At 42.0% G+C, this 17,349-nt stretch overlaps 1 protein-coding gene across 1 annotated transcript in view; it reads left to right on the forward strand.

Annotated features, from left to right (window-relative positions):
• The window catches only part of LOC132382317 (cytosolic carboxypeptidase 4), a gene marked incomplete at its 5' end in the record, with an annotated part of 235,216 nt that overhangs the window by 77,605 nt on the left and 140,262 nt on the right, over positions 1 to 17,349 (forward strand). The gene's annotated exons all lie outside the window — the stretch shown is intronic.

Here is a 17,349-nt window from a genome sequence, read left to right on the forward strand (position 1 = left end):
GATCTTTGGATGACAGGGTGATAGAGGGTCTTGGGGATCGGGTGGAAAAGTGGCCAGACCAGATCAGTCATGATCCTTTTGAATGATGGAGCAGGCTTTTGATGGGCCGAATAGCCTACACCTGCTGGTCAATAATGAGAAAAAGCTTCTGTCCAACTTTTTTATGATTTAAGAAGTATATACTCTTGTAACTCAAGCTCAGTGTGTACAAATGCTTCATTAAAGCATTGTAAACACAAAGTACCGTCTGGGTAGTCTCCAGCCCCTTGGTATGAACATCAAATTCTCCAACTTCTTGTAATTCCCTCCCTCTCCCTTCCACCATCCCACTTTCATTCTGCCTCCTCTTCTAGCTGCCTATCACTTCTCTCATGATTCTGTCTTCTTCTACTACCCATAGTGCTTTCCCCTTACATTCCTTCTTCACCTCTCCTGCCTATCCCCTCCCTGCTTCCTCTCCCCCACCTCTTGATCTTTCCTCTGATTGGTTTTTCACCTGGCACCTTCCACCCTCCCCCCACCTTCTTTATAGGGCTCCTGTCCCCTCCTTCTTCAGTCCTGATGAAGGGTCTCGGCCCGAAACATTGACTGCTCATTTCAACGGATGCTGCCTGACCTGCTGAGTTCCTCCAGCTTTTATATGTGTTGATTAAAGCATTGTAAACCTCTCTAGTCCTGCAGGGATAGCATGGACACTACTAAAACATTTACTCTACTATGTTCTCACAACACCTGGCAGACTTACATTGCAACTTAGAAATCAACTAAGTTTTTAGAAATACCTACCGAGATCTATTCAAATTTCACATTCTCGTATAGTTTCTGCTTCCACTTGGAACTGTCATCACATTCTGAGGGAACCTGGCTCATTGTCATCCCAGAGCCAAGAGCAGCTTCTATCCTGATGATAAAATCCTCTAGTATTTTGTTTTTTCCTTAGTTTTATTCAGAGATACAGTGCAGAACAGGCCCTTCCAGCCCAACAGGACACACCATCCATCAAACCACTGATCTAACATTAGCGCAATCACAGGACAATTCACAACAACCAACTAACTTGGTAATTGGTATGTCTTTGGACTGTGGGAGGAAGCTGGAGCACCCTGAGGAAACCTACACGGTCACAGGGAGAACGTACAAATGGCACCGGTATTACACCCCGAGCTGTAATAGCATTGAGCTAACCACTACCCACTACCTTGCCTTGCCATGGTGCCATGATAAGATGGACTTTTGACCTCACCATTCTTCCACGTTGTCAACGTTTCAGGCTGAGACCCTTCAGTAGGACTGGAAAAAACATCTTTTTTCTCCAATCCTGCTGAAAGCTCTCAGGCCAAAGTGCCGACCGTATTCTTTTCCATAGATGCTGCCTGGCCTGCAGAGTTCCTGTGTGTGTTGCTTAGAGAGAGGTGAAACCAGGTGAGATGGAATGTGGAGGAGGGATGCATGAAGATGGATAATCTAAGGGTCATCTAAGGTATATAAGATGATGCGAGCCATTGATCGTGTGGATAGTCAGAGGCTTTTCCCCAGAGCTGAAATGGTTAGCACAAGAGGGTTTTAAGGTGCTTGGAAGTAGGCACAGAGGAGATGTCAGAGGAAATTTTTTTACGCAGAGTGGTGAGTGCGTGGAATGGGCTGTCGGCGAGGTGGATACAATAGGGTCTTTTAAGAGGTTCCTGGATAGATACATGGAGCTTAGAAAAATAGAGGGCTATGGGTAAGCCTAGGTAATTTCTAAAGTAAGGACATGGTCGGTACAGCTTTGTGAGCCAAAGGGCCTGTATTGTGCTGTAGGTTTTCTATGTTTCTAAGTGAGAAGATAAGTGGAAAAGGTAAAAGGCTGAAGAAGAAGGAATCTGAAAGGGGAGTAGAGTGGACCATGAGAGAAAGGAAAGGAGAAGGGACATCAGAGAGAGGTTATGGGCAGGCAAGGCGAAGAAAAGGGGTGAGAGGGGAGCTGGAATGGGAAAAGAAAGCAGGAGGAGGGTTGGAGAAATTACCATAAATTGGTGAAATCAATGTTCATGCTGTCAGGTTGGAGTCTACCCAGACAGAATATCAACGATCATAACAGCTTCATTCCTTTCAACATTAAAGCAGATACTAACTGCATAACTGATTAACTCAATACTAGAGCAGAAATTGCCAAGCTCGGTTCATGTGATACAGCCAATCAAATTTGAGAATGGACAACTATAGCGACTGGGGAAAATGCAGGACAACATGCGTCATTATTTATGACTTTGACTTACAATACTGGTCTTCGTCTGGTTAACCGCACATCCACAGGTTTTCATTCAGCTTTGGCACACAAACTTCTGGAGAGGACGAGGAGTCACCATCAAGTTGTACTGAGCTGAACGATGATATCTGTGAAAAGGAAAATATTCATGAAGGATAATTAATCTGATGAACAAACGGATATTTAACAGGATGAAGTAATAAAGAAAGTACGAGAGAAAAGCTATAGAATTTTAGCAAGGTGAAAGTTGATTCACTGCGGCATTGTCCCTGAGAAGGCTTGAACATGGCCATATTGGATATATGAGGGAGAGGTTACATGATCCTGTTCTGACTAGCCTCTCACACACTACCTACTGTTTCAACATTCAGAACCTACAAGCCTCCTGTAAAGTAGTAAAGAGTATATGACCCAGTGCAGCAGGAAGGTTGACTGGCATATTATCCTTCATTTGTGAAAATGGATTTCAGATGAATTTGTAAATCATTCAGTGAATGATGAAATGTGACAGAGGTATTGAATCATGGATTTGTTACATCGCAGGAGGCCCTTTAGTTTGCTGAGGAGTCTGTTTTGGAAGGAAGTAGTTGAAAGAATTAGCTTTTAGCATTGGTTTATTGCACAGAATTATTGCAATTGAGCATAGAATTATTAGTCACCTCAAGATTCATTGATTTGAGTGATGTGAAAACAGTTGATGAGGTTCATGTGTTTCTTCCAGCTCAGACTTAGCAACAGCCACAATGTCCTTGTCTTTCAATTGCATTTCAATGTGAATTGTTCCACAAAGTTTTGACACTATTTCCTTACAATTCAAGTGGATTTCTTCTGGGAGGGAAGCCTGAAAGTTAGAGTTTGCCAAATGCATTACAATGGTTCCCTTGTTTACAACTACTCTCACTTCCTTTGCGCACAACCTAACTTCCACAATTCCATTGCCAACTCAAAATCCGATTGTTGTAATGGTTTCATCACCCATGGGCTTTATCCTTACATATCCTCTGTCCCTTGCCTCTCCTCATGAATGGTTTCACAGAGTTTTTTCCATGAAATCAGGCTGTATTTTTCAAAATCTCTCACCAATTCTCTGCCATGCTACATTAACTTCAGCTGCTTGAGACCCCAGTCTGACACATCTTTCCAAGTTTTCAACCCATCTTAGAACCTGTCTTATCTCTTTCTCACCCAGCCCTGAAGTGTTCTGTGCTGTCATCGCCTCTTATCCCAACTAATTTCTTCACTGCATGTCATCCTTTCATGGTACCAGGCTTAAACTATGAACTCTGTCATTCTTTCTTGTTCTTTTGGTATTCTCCAAGGTCCCTTATTGTTGCCTCCTCTACTAATTCCAGATAGCCAAGCATTCTCTATGTGCTTGGATGTTTATCTGTGATACTGGCTCAGCTCACTTGTTTTTTCGGTTATAGTGCTGAAACAGGCTCATCTAGTCTGTGCTGGCCTGATCTTCTGCCTAGTCCCATCTACCTGCACACTGGTACAATTCATGATACTCCTTCCATCCATGTACCTATCCAAACTTCTCTTAAAAGTTACAATTGAACTCATATCTGCCACTTCCACTGGCAACTCATTCCACACTCACACCATTGTCTGAATCAAAAATTCCACTCAGATTTCTCTTAAATGTTTCACCTTTCACACTGAATCTGAGACTGCTCGTTCTAGTCTCACCGAACCTGAGGGGGAAGATGTCTGGAAGAATTCTCCCTATTTATATTCCTCATAATTTTGTATACATCAATAAGATCTCCCCTCATTCCCCTGCGCTCCAGCGAATAAAATCCTGAACTATTCAATCTTTCCCAGTAACTCATGTCCTCAAGTTCTGGCAAAATCATTGTAAATTTTCTCTGCACTCCTTCAATATTATTGATATCTTTTCCTCAATCAGGTTGCCCTATTACATAGGGCTTTTACCTTGTTCTGGTAATTTAACTTGAGTTTTGGATATCTAGCATCTCAGAATCTGAATCAGAATCAGAATCAGACTTTAATCGCCAAGTACCTGTACACATACAAGGAATTTACTTCCGGCAGATGTTGTCTCTCTGCTCATAACAATAATAATGATAAATATAAATGAAAATATAGATTATACATACAAGTAGTGCAATCCAAGTAATAGTTAGCCGACAGTTAACCGGCAGTTAACTGTTCAGCAAAGTGACCGCAGTAGGGAAAAAGCTTCTCCAGTGCCTATTAGTCTTAGTCTGGAGGGATCTGAAGCGCCTACCGGACGGAAGCAGCTCAAACAGTCTCCAGGTAAACTCTGTGGCCATGGGACATAAAAAATAAGCATTGAGGAAGTTGTCTTCATATAGAATTGTCTTCTTACAGTGCCAGTTGGGGAAATCAAAGGTCATGACAATTGTTAGTAAACAGAGGTTGTAGCCTTTCTGTATGTGTCACACGTGTCTCTCTTAGCTGCATGCATGTCTTCATGAACAACTTCTGAAGCTTCAGGAACAAGTAAAGTAATCCTGTGTGAACGTTACCAGCATCTTGAAGCCCTAAACACTGGAGTAAAAAGGAGCGCTAGTAATATATTTAATTAAAATCAATAAATAAAAATTCAGAATTTTTGAGGTTTTGCTTGTAAAGACTTTTAGGCCCAAAATGACCATTTGCTATTTGTAGTGGAATCAATAGGCTTGTTTAATCATGGTCTTTAGACTTTGACTTGTGTAAGTCATCCAGACACAAACTATTGTAGTAGGACTGTGATCACTCAAGTTGAGTATGATTTTCTCCTAAGGGTTGTCTATTGGTGGGTCCTCAGGTGTTGGTGGAGACCAATCTGAGATCCACATATCCAGGATGTAAAGGTGGATACCTTTAATGAAAACACCTCTGCATGACTGTTTAACGTGGGGAGGCTGATGCATGGGCAGCCATCACACTGTCCTTGACAGATTGGGGTCAGGGTCCAATGGTATGGAATGCAAGACCACTGTGGACTCTTCATTGCTGCATGTTCACTGCTGATGTGATGTGTCATCATCTTCCACCACCTCCACCAATGAGATCTTGGTTGGAATGTTTTTTTGTCTAGTACCTCCCCCTTGACCTTACCACTATGGGTGACCTTATCAGGAGCTAAGCATCAGACAGCTAAACTCCAAATTGCATCACTCTTGAGGTCTCAGGAACTCAGAAGCCTCTCTCAACCATGACAAGGTGAAGATCCTCAGAGAAGATAAATTGCCTAAGAGATGGTTATAGAAGACTTGTGAAAATCTATATTTTCAACATTGTCACCTTGCCAATTTCAGTGAAATTCTTTCTCCCCTCCTGTCACTTCACCTGTGTCCAATAAATGAAGGAGCAAAATTTAACATTTGACGTGGAAGAAGAAATTCTTAAATTATTGCAACTTGGGAAAATTGTTGCAAATTTACTGTGGAATGTGAAGTTTAAAAATATATATAGGCACCATGATTTTAAAATCTGACTGGTTTTGTTTTTGGAACAGGGAACTTAATATGTGCATCCTAAGCTCTCTGGGAGATAAGTTACAAATTTCATTTGCATTCTTCCCACGTAAAACATGATAGAAACAGAAAACTAATTTCATTATTCATGATTAGTTACATTTGTCTACATAACAACAGTGAGCGTGCATCCTAATAATTAATGGATCAGAACCATATTGGGATTTCAAAAGCTTTAGAAAATGTTGTATAAAATGCAAATTATTGTTTTCTGGTATTTCTGTGAAGCCTAATTCTACTATTGCCTATGAGCTTTACCATGTATTCAGTTTGTTGGTGATACATTGAGCATACTGACAGCCCCCAGTGTACGGCAGCCATGTACTTTGCAAAACAGAAAGCATCAGAGCTGCTCTCAATGGCCTCTTTATGGGGTACACCTGCACTCCTGCTCTTTAATGCAAATATTTAACCAGCCAATCATATGGCAGCAACTCAATGCACAAAGGCATTCAGATATGGTCAAGGGGTTCAGTCCAAACATCAGAATTGGGAAGACATAAGTGACCTTGACCATGGAATGATTATTGGTGCCAAATGGAGTGGTTTGAGTATCTCAGGATATCCTGGAGTTTTCATGCACAAAGATCTCTGGAGCTTGCAGAGAATGAGTGGCAGTTCTGTGGGTGAAATCTCCTTGTTAATGAGAGAGGTCAGAGGAGAATGGCTGGACTGGTTCAAGCTGACAGGCAACAGTAATTCGAATAACCGCGTGTTACAACAGTGAAGTGCATAGCACATCAAGCCTCGATGTGGATGGACTACAGCAGCAGAAGGCTACAAACAGGAGGTACCTAATAAAGTGGCCACTGAGTGTATATAAACTGAGGATGCAACATTAAAACAGTTTTGAAACCAATTCCAGGAATTCTCAGTTTAGGAATTTATTATAGATGTGTTTGGAGAATGGGAGTAAAGTGCTTAGGGATTTTAGTTACTCCGCTACTGTCATCTGTGAAAGTTTGATCAAGGAAGGAGATTAGATGTTTCTCAGTTTTGTCTTTAGAGCACAGTTGCTCTGTGAAGCTTTCCCATGGTGAAATTCGATCATCCAACATATACCCGTCAGTAATTAAGAGTAGATTGTAAGCCAAACCATGCACTGCCCTGCCAGAGTCTAATCAAATTGTAAATTATATTGATTTCATTAATTGGTGTTCTTCATTGTTTGTGTTACTATTGAGTTAAACTCAATTCAGGCTGAATTACAGAAATTGAAATTAGATCCCCAACATGATCCCGAGGCTGAAGTGTTCATATTATTGTCTAGAATTAATTTTAAAACGATCTTGGCTTACTATAAATAGCTAATGGTGATGTATCTATCCCATCGGGGAAGTGATCTGTGACTGTGTCCTTACCTTTAATTATTCAGAATAGAAAAGTCCAGTTTCTTTCTTTAAACAAAATACAAGTTAGATTACTTTCTCAGTAGAGACATATCTCCACCTTGCCACCAATATGCCAGTAGAAGGTCATAGGATGAGCTTGCTGGATCCCTATATTCCAACCAGCAGGATTTTCCATTGAGAGATGCTGCTATGAATGCTTCTGGTAATACATAACTGATGCTTCCCCCTCTGCTTTTGAAGCTATAGTCTGCAGAGCAGACTCAATGGGGTGAATGGTCTAATTCTGCTCCAATGTCTTATGGTAACCCTTTTAAAGGTCTGGGCTTTGTGCATCTTTTTTGTGAACATGCTGGTGTGCATGAGAAATCACAGGGTCTGATCAGGTACTGAAGAAAGACAGAGCTGTTCACCTAGGACTATACTAGGACCAGTCCTTGGCCAATCAAATTGCTGATTCAGATTCATTTATTTATCACATGTACATTGAAGAGGTGTCGGGGTGAAGATGCGTCTCTACCAAAGGAGGTGTAAGGTGCTCCACTCCTCCACTAGCCTGCAGGTCACCCTTGGGCAAGGTGTAGCATCTGCTTAGCCACCCGATCAGGGTCACATGAAGGCATAAGAGCAGGTAGTGGATGGTCATATGAGCAGCTGGTGCATATTCCAAGTCCTGGTTCTGTGACCACTGCCGCTGAGCAGAAAGGCTCTGAAGAGTACCGATAATGGCTGCATTCACTCATCTTGTAAAGAGCCTGCTCAGAAGAGGGCAATGGCAAACCACTTCTACAGAAAAAAATCTCCCAAGAGCAATCGTGGTCATGGAAAGACCGTGATTGTCCATGTCATACAACATGGCACATAACGAACAAACGTTGAAGCATATGTACAGTGAAATGAGTTGTTTGTAACAACCACCAACACAACCCAACGATGTGCTGGGGACAGCACTGCAAGTGTGGCCACACAGTCTGGCACCACTATAGCATGCCCACAATGTTCAGCTGAACACTGCAAGCGGCAACAATAGGAAAACAGTCAAAATGCTGGAGGAACTCAGCAGGTCAGATAACATGCATGGAAATGAACAAGCAGACAATATTTAAGGCGGAGACTTCATCAGGACTGGAAAGGCAGGGGGGAGAATCCAGAGCAAAATTAAAACCAGCCCTTTACCTCCCTCCCACGCAACCCCTCATGCACACACTGGGATGAGAGTCCTTCACGAGGATGGTTTGGACCCTAATATTGGAGTACCTGAGGCTAGGATTGAGACACAGGATAAAACAAGATTTAGAACTAAGCAAAAAAACAAAATGTCAGACAATATCTCTGGTTGGGCTTACAATCGAGCACGGAGGCTCCATTTAAGTGCTCTTTAAATACTTAATTCTTGGTGCTCAAAACGTGATTGCCAATTAGCAGGACGGTCCTGAATCTTTAAAGAGGCTGTACTAGCTATCCATATTACAGTGTCTAAATCCTGGAAGTTGACACAATTGAGTGCATGTCATAACACATAAACAGGTCTGTTGGGTGCATGTCGTAACACACAAAATTCTACTTTTTAAAGTAGAAGTGGTTAATATGGATTTCTTCTGAGCACCATTTAAGTACATGATTGAATTCCCAACCCAAAAGTTACGATGCTGTTTGTATTGACAGGCTTGCTCAAAGAATTATCTTGAATCCTGCATGGAGTGGCGGTGACTGTCATACAAACATTTAATCTATGCTGAAATGAGCAACTGAAGCAATAACTACGACTTGAGGGTTTGTTGAAGTAGAAAGGAAAGTAAACATTGCAAAACAGAGGCAGAAGGACAAATTCATTTTCCCATAATTATGATCTTCACAAAATGTGGCTGTGATTTAGAAGCGTTAGTGCCTCTGTGTGAGTCCAATTAATTAACGTCAGTCTTTAGCAAGGCTTTTGATTTTCATGCTGCCAATTCAAGTCTGTAATCTGTTATTTAGTAAACATTGGTGTTATTTGTTTTTGACAATTCCATATTTCTAGAGCCCTGGTATCATTAAATAATCCTGTGATAGTGAATGATATACTTCATGTCTGATCTTTGTGCTACAAGATTAATTCCACCACCTTAAGTACTGAATAACTCCTACACTTCCTGTAACAAATGCATAATTTCTGGGTCACTTAAGTCTTGACTCTTTGAATAATTCCTGGCCTCTGTAGATGTCAATGCCAATCAACAAGCATTAAATTGAAACACTCCGTTTGGATCATTAGACTAAGTTGTCTGGGGAAGATTTTGACAGCCTGATTTTCACAGTGTAGCTCTCTACACTGAGATCACAGCTGGGAACTAAACTGAATCCCATTCTTCTCTTCAATCTTCAGTCACTCCTTCTCTCTACACTACTGATTCTGCCACCTTTCCTAAGCTCTTCAATCTCACCAGCCCCTGTCTTGGGCCCTCCATCTTCCAGCTGGATTAGGCATAGGTAGCCCAATTCTTAGTTTGTTACCTGAGCCATGTGCAAATTGGCACAGGGGTAATAGGGTCAGAGAGTTAAATGTGTGGCTCAATAATTGGTATGGGATGCCTCATTTCCATTTTATCCCCTTTAGTTCACTCCCTTCCTACCTACATCTTCAACTCTTCTCATGCTCTCGATCTCAACAACTTTCTGTTCCCTAGCCCTGATTACCTCATTTTCCCCATGGATGTCCAGTGTCTATACACTTCTATACCCCTCCCCCACACCCCAAGAAGGGCTTAGGAATCTCTACTTCTTTCTCAATGTCAAACTTAACCAGTTCCCCTCCTCTGCCTTGTGAAATTGTTCCCCAAACTCAATAATTCCTCTTTCAACTCTTCCCACTTTCTCCAAGCTCAAGGTGTAGCCATGGGCACCTGCATGGGCCCCAGCTATACCAATCTTTTTGTTGGCTATGTGTAACAGCCTATGTTCCGAGACTTCCCTGGTAATGCTCCGCAACTCTTTCTGCGCTACATTGATGACTGTATTGGTGCTGTTTCATGCACCCATGCTAAGCTCATCAATTTCATCAACTTTGCCTCTTACTTCCACCCTATCCTTCAATTCACTTGGTCCATTTCGGAGACCTGCCATCACTTTCTCGATCTCTCTGTCTCTCTTTGTGGAGACAGACTGTCTACTGATATTTTTTTATAAACCTACCAGTGCCCACGGCTGTCTTGGTCATACCTCTTCCCAATCTGTTTCCTGTAAAAGTGCTATTCCCTCTTCTCAGTTCTTTCATCTCCATCATATCTGTTCCAGGGATGAGACTTTCCTTTCCAGGACATTAGAGATGTCCTCCTTCTTCAAAATACGGGGTTTCCTCTCCTCCGCTATTGACACCGCCCTAACCCGCATCTCCTCAATTTCCTAGACATCCGTACTTACCTCATCTTCCCATCACCTTAACAGGGATAGAGTTCCTCTTGTCCTCCCTTAATACACCATTAGCCTTTCCATTCAGCAACTTCTGCCATCTTCAAATGACCCTACTACCAAACACATCTTTGCTTCTCCCCCATTCTCTGCTTCCCTCAGGGATCACTCCTTCCATGATTCCCCTGTCCATTCATCCCTCCCCACTAAGTCCTCTCCTGGCACTTCTTCCTGCCCATTCACCTCCTCCTTCACCTCCATACGGGGCCCCAAACAGTCCTTCTAGATGAGGCCATACTTCAGCTGCTAATCTTTTGGGGTCATCTACCGGATTCCTCTACATTGGTGTGACCTGATGTACTGTAGATTGGGGGACCAACTTTGTCGAAAACTTCTGCTTCCATCCGCAAAAATCAAGATGTCCCAGTGGCCAACCATTTGAATTCCTATGCCCATTCCCATTCCAACTTGTCAGTCCATGTCCTCCTCTTCTGCCACAATGAGGCCACTCTCAGACTGGAGGAGAAAGACCTCATATTTTGTCTAAGTAGCCATTAACATCAATTTCTCCAACTTCCAGTAATTTTTCACACTCCCTTTCCCTGTACTTCAGCTACCCACTCTGACCTCTTACTACTTCTCCTCACCTGCCGATCACCTCACCCAGTGCTCTTTCTCCCATGGCCCACTCTTCTCTCCTATCAGATTCCTTCTTCTCCAGCCCTTTACCTTTTCCACCTATCACCTCCCAGATTCTTACTTCCTCTCCCCTCCTTCACTCACATGGCTTCATCTATCTATTCTAGCTTTCCCTCCTCACACCTTCTTATTCTGGTGTCCTTCCCCTTCTTTTCCCTTTCTGAAGAAGGGCCTTGCTCTGAAATGGTGGCTGTATATTCCTTTTCATAGATGTGGCATAACCTGCTGAGTTACTCCAGCATTTTGAAAGTGTTGTTCAGGATTTCCAACATCTGCAAAATCTCTTGTGTTGGTATGGGAGAAATGGGTTTGAATTAGTGGAATAGTATTGGGGAAGGAGGGAGGTGTTCGATGGGATGGGCTCCACTGGAGCCATGCTGATGAATTGTATAATTAGGGTTTTGGATAGAGCTTTAAGCTAAATAGTGGGGGGGGGGGGGTGGAATTCAACAGATTGGAAAAGTCAGGATAAAGTAAAAGGGAAGGAGAGTGCAGGAGAGGTTACTGAAGCCTCCAGGATAAAGAATAGGAGAAAGTTTAGAACACAATAAGAATTTAACTTCAGGCAACTTGGACCCAAAGTTGAAAAGAAGGGTACAGGACTGAAGGTGTTATATTTGAGTACACACAGTATACAAAATAAGGTAGATGATCGTGTTATGCAGTTAGCAATTGACAGGCATGATGTTGTGGGCATCACAATATCATGGTTGATAGAAGATCGACTTAACATCCAAGGATACATATTGTATTGAAAGGACAGGCAAGTGGGCAGAGGGAGTGATGTGACTTTCTTGGTAAAAATTGAAATCAAATCCTTAAAAAGAAGTGAGATAGGAACAGAGGAGGTAGGATCCGTGTAGTTAGAGTTAAGAAACTGCAAGGATAAAAATACTCTGATAGGAGTTACATACAGGCCTCTGACCAGTAGTCAGTATGTGGGGTACAGATTACAATGGGAGATAGAAAAGGCATGTAAAGAGGGTAATATTATGATAGTATGGGCCATTTCAATATGCAGGTAGTTTGAGAATATCAGGTTGGTGCTGGATCGCAGGAGAATGAATTTGTAGAATACCTACAAGATGGCTTTTTAGAGCAGTTTGTGGTTGAGCCCACTAGGGAATAGAGAATTCTGGATTGGGCATTGTATGATGAACCAGATTTAATTAGGGAGCTTAAGGTAAAGGAACTCTTAGGAGGTAGTGGTCATAAGATGATCAATTTCACCATGCATTTTGAGAAAGTGATGCTAAAATCAGATATATCCGTATTACAGTGGAATAAAGGGAACTACAGAGACATGAGAGAGAAACTGGCCAAAGCTAATGAGAAGGAGACATGGATGATAGTAGAGCATTAATGGCTGGAGTTTCTGAGATTAACTTGAAAGATGCAAGACTGGTTCAAAGAAGAAGAATCATTTTAAGGGATGATGAGGTAACCATGGCTGACAAGGGAATTCAATGACAGTGCAAAAGCAAAGAAAGAGGGCATAAAATATCTCAAAAAATTGTAGGAAGCTAAAGTATTGGAAAGGTTTTAAAAAACAATTGAAGGTGACTAAAGAAAAGCAATAAGCAGTTAAAAGAAATATGAAGGTAAGCTAGCCAGTAATACAATACAGAATACAAAAAAAAATCAGTTTATACATATAAAGAGTGAAAGAAGGGCATTGGACTGTTGGGAAATGATGCTGGAATGGGCACGGTGGAACATACCAGAAATTTGAGTGTGTCTGGGAAGAGAAGTGAGTGTAGTTGCTATCACAAAGGGGACGGTGCTTGGGAAGCTGAAGCATCTGAAGGAGAATAGGTGGACTATACTCTTCTGACAGAGGTAGTTGAAGAGATTGTAGAGACATAGGTAATAATCTTTCAAGAATCCCAAGGTTCTGGAATGGTTCCAGAGGATTGAAAAATCACATGTATCACCCCACTCTTTAAGAAGGGAGGAAGGCAAAAAACAAGAAATTATAGGCCAGAGACAAATCTGTTGGGATTCCTTGAGGAAATAGTGGGCAAGATGGACAGAGGAGAGTGAGTCAATGTTGTTAATTTGGATTTTCAGGAGGCTATTGACAAGTTGTCACACATGAGGCTACTAAACAAGGTAAGACCCCTTGGTATTACAGGAAAGGTTATAGCTTGAATAGAAGATTGGCTGACTGGCAGGAGTCAAAGAATTAGCAGATGGGAATTTTGTGTTGAGAAGTATCTGGTCATGCACTTTGCAAGAAGGAACAAAAGTGTGGACTATTTTCTAAATGGAGAAAATTTAAAAAATCAGAGGGCAAAGGAGCTTGGTAGTCCTCATGCAGGATTCCTTTAAGATTAACTTGCAAGCTGAGTTGGTAGTAAGGAAGACAAATGCAATGTTAGCATTTATTTTGAGAAGACTAGAATATGAAAGCAAGAATGTAATATTTAGGCGTTATAAGGTACTGTTGGGACCACATTTGTAGTGTTGTGAACTAAAAATGAGTCTGAACCTGAATCTGTTCCCACTTGAAGCCGAAAATAATATCAGCCCCCTCTACATCAATTTTCTCTCTTTGTCAAAGTTTGGTTCTGTAGTATATTGACAAGTCATTCCACACTTCATTTTTACTGTCATTATATTTCATCTTTTTTATTGTAGTCCCATACAATTCTCAATCTCTCAAGTAAGAATTCTAGGATCACTTTACTTGTGAATACTTTTACATCCCAGTGCAATATACACTCAGTGGCCACTTCATTTGCCACAGGAGTGGAACATGTTGTGGTCTACTGCTGCTGTAGTCCATCCACTTCAAGGTCCGATGTGTTGTGCATTCAGAGATCCTCTTCTGTACACCACTGTTGTTATACATGGTTATTTGCTGTTGTCTTCCTGTCAGCTTGAATTAGTCTGGCCGTTCTGCTCTGACCTCTCTCATTAACAGGGCTTTTTCACCCGCAGAACTGACACTCACTGGATGCTTTTTGCTTTCCTCATCATTCTCTGTAAACTTTGGATTCCCGACCTGGGGTTCACAGAACCTTTGTCGTTGCCGTAAAAAAGGTCGAGAACCCCTCCTAGAGACTTGTTTGTGAAAATACTAAACAAGAACTCACACTTCTCATTGCCGTCCAAACCATTTCCAGTTTCTATAGAAGTGGAAAGACAGGAGGAACCAATCCACTTCCAGCAGAAGAGTCTTGTGGAAATATTTTCATGAGTCGTTTCATATCAGCCAAAATATCATTGGTTTACCAAGCCTCAGGAATCTTGGCTGCTAAGGGGAATAAGTCCTGCTAGATCTAGTGGGCAAAAGGCTTTTCAGCACTGCCTGGGGGTCTTGGAATCTTTTTCATCAAAAGTGCCCAAGCAAATCTGTTTCCCACTTCACAGAATGAAACTCTTCCAACTGGTGCTCTATCATCGGAGACCCCACTCCAAAGTCACTGACTCCTGCTCTTCCTCCTGAATGTGATTGTTTTTCTCCCCCACTATTGAAACTACTTTCTGATGAGTAAGTCTGTTCATGGCCTTGGACACTGAGATGATTGGGTCTCTGTGTGGCTCTGTCGGTGTTACTTCTATGTCTGCAGGCAGAGTTCAAATCCAACTCCAGACGTGGATGGGAAAGGCTTAGAGGGATATGGGCCCAACGCAGCAAACACCAGAGATTCTGCAAATGCTGGAAATCTGGAGTGTAACCTTCTCACCAGGGCTCGTATGCCAACTTGGCTCGTGAACTAATCCTGCTTACAGCCATGGGACTCAGCAGTGAGAAGGTTACCTTACCTTACATAAGCAAAATTCGTCTAGGGTCCGTGTGATTTGAGGTTGAACCAAACCGTATGGTCCAATTAAGAAACATTGATTGTAGTGGCTACTGTGTAAATACTGCTCTCACACAATTATAGGTTGCAAAGAAATGACAGATTGTATACCAACATAGAGTTATAAAGCAAGTGTATTTACCAATCTTCTACTTTATCAAACAATTGACAGGAAAAGAAGGAGAAAAGGGCCCATTACAGTTAAACCAGTTCAAGTATGTAATAAACATTGGATCTTGTTTCTGAAGTGGTTGGGATGCTTTGCTTTGATTACCCATGTGCTGAACCCTCATTCTGCATCAAGGACACCAGCCACAGTTTGAGCTTCCCTTGAAGTCCATTTCAAATGAACTTACTAACTCAGGAGTATTGGTACTCCCTCCTTTGAAACCATTCATCTGCACGATGCACTGCTTACAATGGGGTCTCCCCTTTGATTGGCATTCAGTGGCATCTCTCCTTGTGCCCCACTCCACTGTTTCTACCGAAAGACCCCAAACTATCCCTGATGAAGGTCAAAGAGTTTGCCATCAAAATGTCGGTTATAATCGACTCCTGTACCCGGCTGGAAGACCGAGAAGTGTTTATTTAGACTATTGTCCTTCAGAAATCTCTTCCTGCCCAGCCCTCAAGAATGTTCCATCCCATCCCATTGGGCAAAAAGTTACAACATGTCCCAAGACAATCCTGATTGTCTGACACAACATTCCTAACATGGCTGCTTATCTTTAGCCAAAGCCAAAACACTCTTGCTAGCAGGACCCACTGCTTTTGCAGGAAACGGCTGAAATAAAAATACCCCACAGCATAGCAGTAGAAATCTTAACCAGAACATTATAGGAACTACACACACAAAATGCTGGAGGAACTCAGCAGGCCAGGCTGCATCTATAATGGGGAATGGCCAGTTGCTGTTTGGGGCCAAGTCCCCTCATGAAGGTTTTGTGTGTGTTGTTCAGGGAAATGAGATTAGCACAGATCGACATTTAGATTAGCATGGTTTGAGCTGGGCTGAGGGGCTGGTTTCCATGCTGTGTAATCTGTGATTCTAATCTTGAGAACAAAATATCTAGTCTGCGAGCATGTTGCACTGTCAATGAAATTACATATATAAATATGTGAAAGATTCCATTCTCCATAGTGAAGAAGGATCTTCTCCCCAGTATTTATCCCTCAATTAAACACAACTAAAGTAATTCTTTCTGATTATTATCACATTGCTATTTGTAAACTCTTGCTAATTGGATCAACACACACAAAATACCGGTGGAATGCAGCAAGCCAGGCAGCATCTATAGGAAGAAGTACAGTCGATGTTTCGGGCCGAGACCCTTCATCAGGACTAACTGAAAGAAGAGGTAGTAAGAGATTTGAAAGTGGGAGGGGGAGATCCGAAATGATAGGAGAAGACAGGAGGGAGAGAGATGAAGCTGAGAGCTGGAAAGGTGATTGGCAAAAGGGATACAGAGCTGGGGAAGGGAAAGGATCATGGGATGGGAGGCCTAGGGAGAAAGAAACGGGGAGGGGAGCACCAGAGGGAGATGGAGAGCAAGCAAGGAGTGATTCTGAGCGGGGCAGAGAGAGAAAAAAGGGAGAGAGAAAAGAAATAAAAAAGGGGGAAAAATAATAAACAAATAAATACAAACCCCATTTCTAGAAAAGTTGGGATATTTTCCAAAATGCAATAAAAACAAAAATCTGTGATATGTTAATTCACGTGAACCTTTATTTAACTGACAAAAGTACAAAGAAAAGATTTTCAGGAGTTTTACTGACCAACTTAATTGTATTTTGTAAATATGCACAGATTTAGAATTTGATGACTGCAACACACTCAACAAAAGTTGGGACAGAGGCATGTTTACCATTGTGTTACATCACTTTTCCTTTTAATAACACTTTTTAATCATTTTGGAACTGAGGATACTAATTGTAGTAGATTTGCAATTGGAAATTTTGTCCATTCTTGCTTGATATAAGACTTCAGCTGCTCAACAGTCCGTGGTCTCCATTGTCTGATTCTCCTCTTCATGATGCGCCATACATTTTCAATAGGAGATAGATCTGGACTGGCAGCAGGCCAGTCAAGCACACACACCCTGTCTACAAAGCCATGCCATTGTTGCCTGTGCAGAATGTGGTCTGGCATTGTCCTGCTGAAATAAGCATGGACGTCCCGGGAAGGGATGTCGCCTTGATGGCAACATATGTCTCTCTAAAATCCTAATATACACCTCAGAGTCAATGGTACCTTCACATACATGCAACTCACCCATGCCGTGGGCACTGATGCACCCCCATACCATCACAGATGCTGGCTTTTGCACCTTTCGCTGATAACAATC

The sequence above is a fragment of the Hypanus sabinus genome, chromosome 28 (assembly GCF_030144855.1).
Source record: "Hypanus sabinus isolate sHypSab1 chromosome 28, sHypSab1.hap1, whole genome shotgun sequence".
Classification (NCBI taxonomy): Eukaryota; Metazoa; Chordata; class Chondrichthyes; order Myliobatiformes; family Dasyatidae; genus Hypanus; species Hypanus sabinus.